Source organism: Triticum dicoccoides, chromosome 1B, assembly GCF_002162155.2.
Source record: "Triticum dicoccoides isolate Atlit2015 ecotype Zavitan chromosome 1B, WEW_v2.0, whole genome shotgun sequence".
Classification (NCBI taxonomy): Eukaryota; Viridiplantae; Streptophyta; class Magnoliopsida; order Poales; family Poaceae; genus Triticum; species Triticum dicoccoides.
This window is the reverse complement of record NC_041381.1, coordinates 452,839,740-452,845,533: the sequence shown is the minus strand read 5'-3', so window position 1 is coordinate 452,845,533 and position 5,794 is coordinate 452,839,740. Positions and strand designations below refer to the sequence as shown.

Genomic DNA, 5,794 nt, shown 5'->3' with positions numbered 1-5,794 from the left:
AACAACAACTAAGCACATCGCAATCATCAAAACAACATGCTACAAGAACTATATGAGCACAAACTTGATATGCACTTCAAGTACATATGACATACTTCAAATATAATTAAGGTTCAAGTTCATAGGCATCAAGATTAAACCAATATGATCAATGTGAAAAGCAACTTTATAACACAGATAGGGACAATGAAAGACTGGGATATACATGATTAGAGTTAATATGATGGCATGTTGACGGCATGAAACAAGTATGCTACAGTGCATGAATATGGCACCCAAAGGTATAGCATGCTAGCGTGCTAGTACTTATCATGGACTTCAAATAACACAACATGGCATATATATATACATCTGGGCCATTCTCTTACGTGTAACAGAATATTATTCTGTTACCCTTTTTGAACTGAACATTTCAGGTGGTTGTACTTATGTTTTCGAAGCGGTTGAACCGATGCTTTCAGTTGTATTTAACAGATCGTCTTCTTTAGTTCAAAAACTTTTTGTAATTTTTTTGTCGGAACGGGGCGTGTAATATATCATTGGAAAGCTCTTGACAACCATGTTTCAAGTATATTGAACGTTTTTGCAAAATCATTATGGTTTAAGAGCAGTTTTGGAAAAACCATTTTTTTTCAAAACCGAAAACGTGAATCGTATTTTGGACACAATTTTCGAACGGTTTGTCGGAATTGAGCAAATAAGATGTCGTTGGAAAGCTTGTGAAAATCCGCATCTTCCATATATGTATTATTTTTTCTAATTCTATATGATTTAAAAGTAATTTGAAAAATGGTGAAATTCTGGGTGAAACATATTTTCGCGATTTTTTGCAAATGGTTTGTCGGATTGACACAAATGATACGGCGTTGAAAAGCTACGGAAAATGCACAACTTTTTAGTATTGAAATGTTTTTCTAATTCCTTACGGTTTAAAAACGAATTCGAATACAGTCAAATTAGATTTCGAATGCAATTTTTTTTAAAAGTTTGTCGAAATGGGGCAAATAATATACCGTTGGATAGGTATCAAAAATGCGAAACTTAGTCATGTTGAACGTTTTCTCATATTTGCAGCCGTTGAAGAGTAATTTGGATTACGATGAGACCGGTCGTGCTGTTTTTCCGTTAGAAAAAACAGAGTACTTGTATTGATCTACGTATGCGTTTGTACTGATGCATTCTTCGGAGAGTAATTTTGAAAGTCTCCAAAAAATAGTACTTGAACTGATGTTTGCATGGGTTTGTACTAAGCATGTTTTTACTAACTAGGCTTTGTCTATTTTGGGTAATATTTTTGCTCGTAAGTTTTTAGCGGTTTATTGTATCATTGCCCCTGTACTTGCATGATTTATATCATCGAACTGAATTATATTTTTTTCATTTTTTTTGAACTAAACATTTTTTACAACAATGTTTTGGACTTCTCTTATTTTACGACTTGTACTTTTCTCTTTTGGATTGCATGGGATTTCTTTTTGCTTGAACTTTTACAAGTTGAATTTCTTTCATTTCTTTTATTCCGAACGGACCATCATTATTAACTTGTATTGATCAATATTTTTAATTCAACCATTTTTCCTTTATAGAACGGATGAATATATGTTCGGGAAAAAGAGTATTTGAACGAATGTATGTATGGTTTTGTACTGAGCGTGTTTTCACATACTAGACTTTACTCTGTATTTTCAGTATAAATTTTCTGTTTTCTTTTGAACTCAACATTGTTTTGCGATGATATTCTAGACTTCTCTCATTTTACCACTTGAACTTTTACCATTTTGAATTTGGATGGTTTTTTGTTTGAGCTTTTTTTCAAACTTATCTGGGGCATCGTGTTGAATTTTTTTCTGTACTTATATGCTAGTAATAATAGAACATTTCCAATACATTTTTTGTCCATTCGTGAACATCAACCAAAATAGGCAGGAGAGAGCAGTCAGTACAAAACCATACAGAAATCGAAGAAGCAACATAGTATATCCTGATACAAAGTTGGACGGATGCTCTGGGATTTTTAGAACTGGTGAGGAAAACACATTTAGAATCAACTCGGTTTTTTAAAGAAGTATAAACTATAATAAGAAAGTTCAACATAGCTCTCAGATAGCCACTCTGTAGATCAACAAAACATAAAGCATCTTAAGCCAGCAAACGGTAACATTGGAAGGTTACAGTTTGACCTATCTTAAATGTAGAAGGTGACATTAAATGGCCACAACTTTCAGTGGCTAGTTGGAAGCAAAGTCATCTCATTAGTGGCTAATTGGTTAGCAGAACTTTTGAAGAGAAATGGAAGCAGAGTCGCTAGTGCCTTCGCGCACCCCACAGTGAGATCCCTGGCGCTGCACCTGGAAATGGGGTCGGAAAGGCTCATGTCGCGCTTGGCAGCCGTCTCGCGCCCTACCTGGTGGCATTTCCTTGTGGTTGGCCCAACATCCATTTCCAGGTTTGCAAACAGAAGCACCTAAAAACACTGTTCAAAAAGATGTTGTTAACAGGGTTGGAAGAATGCTAAAAAAATACAATATAAACAATGATATTATAAGTTCAAGTGAAGTCTGAACGGTTCTACTTGTAAAACCCACTCAAAGTAAACCTATTTTCCTATTCCTTGGCCCAAACTCTAGCAGTTCCACAATGGAAAGAAGATGCATCACAAAATTGACATTATTGAGTATTGACTTGGTTTTGACATTATAGAACGGATGCATGCACTCATAGATTTGCTTATCTATGAACTGATGAACTACACATTTTCAATTACTTTCTCAACCAGAAGCCTGTACTGCACTGACATTATATTTTGAACCTCCAAAAGGCCAAACTTTTGTACAGAATGAACAAGATTAAAAAAAATCTGAATTTACTCACTTCAAAGAATTCAATCGTTCTACACAGGGGGTCTAGCCTGTGTGCGTCTCCCTCGGTCTCAGTGCCGCCGCTCCCTCTTGTTTCCTATCGAGAAAAAGAAGAATCAGGTTAGCAATGGTGGTTCCGGGGGAATTAATTAGCATGCATTTCATTGTGTGAGGTGGTCGGTCGATTACCTTTGTGGAACCATGACCGGCAGCCGGCTTGCCGGATACACAGCTCATGGCTCTACAGGATCTTGTCGACACGCTACGGCTCCGACAGCAACGACCAGCGACAACAACAGTTCCTTAGGATCTGAAAATATAAATGAAAAATGAGATGTGATAGCTAAAGACCATGATGTGTCCTAGTAGCTCAAAATTAGGGTCAATTGAGGTACTTATTGAGCAAGATTTGTGAACCTTGATGTGCTTAACTTTTTAAAGTTTTGAGATTGAACTTTTTATTCTTCTTATTAAGTACTGACATTATATATGTGTATACTGTTTGTGTCCTCCCTCGGAAATATTCTACAAACAGATGACATGCACAAAAGGAAGTTTTTTTCACACATGAAATGGAGCAATAGTGACTGCACACCGCACCTAATTCCATACAAATACTTTTGAGACATCCACTATCATGTACTACCAAACTAGCTAAATAAACATCAGTGACTAACTGACTATACACCGCACCTAATTCCATACCGAAAGATAAATTCTAAAACAACAACATCTGCATTTCCAGCTATGTATAAGCATCACAAGAAGAAATTGGCACAAATATATTCAACTGAATTAAACTAAACCAAATTTAGAAATTGAACTGAAGTAGAATTCCTGAGAACGAATGTAGTCTCATGTAGTAATACAAGGACTTGATGTTAAATACATTAACCATGTAGTAATTTTGAACTTAATTATAGATCATCTCATGGACTTGTTATCTTTCTGCGGTTGAACTGATGTAGGTCCTTTTGTCAAACTTCTACTTGCTATTCTCAGGTCTTTTAATGAAAACTTACTTAAGAAAACAGAGGGGAGAAGGATATTTTCTGGTATGGAATATGAAGAGGAGGCAAGCAGCTGCACTAGTATGTTTTTTTGCATGTCGTTGTCCTTCGCTGGGCGCATCCATGGCCATTGTAATACATAAGGTGAACACAAGTTCAGACTTAGCGACAACACAACATGGTTAGTTCAATACCATACATAAGCAAACAGGGCTGAATTCTTGTTAGCATAATAAAATAAGTAGAGTGCACATATAATATTTCAGGATTTCCTCAATGTTCTGTACATTAAAGTTGATGTACTGAAAAGAACGCAAAATTTGAACTGAAAATCAAGTGTAAGCTTAACTCTTATATAGTTCAAGTAACTGTTTTCGTAATTATATGTGTTAAACATGTGCTACACATAATGAACTGATACATTTTTTATCAGTGAATTTTTGTAATATATGTACTAGAACTTCTAACAGTATATATATACATCGTGTCATAAGCAAATAATATGCATGATCTCCACCAGACCATACACTCTAACCAGCCACAATCATACAAACATTCCAATAAAGATTTGTCTCTCATATCTTGAGAACATAAATACTAGTGATCCTGCCAACCATGTATATTAAGTGGTCAGCACATTAAATCCCTCGACTAACTGCACTCGTTCAGTCTCCAAATCAAAAAACAGAGGCTAAGAAGAGGCAAAGCCAAGAAAAGTCAGGAAACATTCATACAGGTAGAAGAAAAAGAGAGATAGAGAGAGAGAGAGAAAGACTCTAACCATTGCGTTGTTGACCGACCTCAACGCTGCATCGTCGAACGGCCTCGATTGGTAGTGATGAACTGACTAGGGTGGCGGTTGTGAACCGCCTGGCAGCTGCGGCAGGTAAGCAGTAAATCAGATCTTTAAAACTTCAGTCCAAGCTACACATTTCAGTCAGTAGTTGAAGTAATACTCATAGAAGACTGAAGAGTAATTTGTGTAAGATGAGGGGCTGACCTGCGGATCCCATCGGTGAACTGACGAGCTCACGAACTGAAAGACTGATATGCTTTGCACGAACTGACATGCCTTGTGCTATTTTTTCGTCGAACTTACTAGCTCTCAGAGTCGAACTGTTGCAACATCCCTATGCATCACTTATCATATACTATAAAACTTATAAATTGAGTTGTTTCAATAACACAAATTGAACTTTTTGTGTGATTATTTTTGAACTGATGATAAAATATATAGTGAACGGTACTCTTATTGTACGATTTCTCGCAAAACCATGGGATTATACTCTGTTCACATCCATTCCGGGACTTTGTTTCTAGCGAGTGGAAGAATTTAGGACAAATGAGATGCTACTATGGCTCGATGAGCGCACATTGATTAAAGGGAGTACTGATCATTCATGCTGCCCTGGAAGATCAAAGCCAGCAAGTTACCAAGGATGGGGATTCGTTTTTGGTGTTGTTTATGGGACTGTTACGCAAACATTTCTTTGTTTCAGAATTGGCAATAGAATTATGATTGTCTGATTTGAGAATTGAATTTAAAACTGAATCTATATATCTGGAAGAAAGGCAGCACATCAAGAATGCTTGATTATGTAAAATTTGTGAAAGAGAAGCTACTATCGGAACTAATGTACCCAGTACAAGTTTGGTTTTGAAAATAAAATTAATAGTACAAGAGATAAGTCATGATTCACGTGATCTCTCAGCAAAAGTAATTTTGTACTCCCCATGTAGTAATACCTAGACTTCCTGTCACATGTGTTCTTTGTCATCCACAACACAACAACGTTTCTCTGTGCTACTCTCTCTAAGCTACGGAATGTCAATACGACATTTGTTTTGTAACACATTCATCAAAATATTACTGCCTAAAATATGAGAGATGAGAGAGCAATATTACTGCCTACGAGATGAGAGATG

The 5,794-nt window shown here is 36.3% G+C and overlaps 1 long non-coding RNA gene across 1 annotated transcript; it reads right to left on the bottom strand.

The window, feature by feature from the left end:
* Positions 1-2,008: 2,008 nt before the first annotated feature.
* On the bottom strand, positions 2,009-4,560 carry LOC119306757. Its single transcript, XR_005149024.1, has 3 exons — positions 3,048-4,560; positions 2,872-2,955; positions 2,009-2,473 (listed from the first exon to the last, which is right to left on the bottom strand). It is a non-coding gene; the product is annotated as an uncharacterized LOC119306757 (long non-coding RNA).
* Between the last annotated feature and the right edge of the window lie 1,234 nt (positions 4,561-5,794).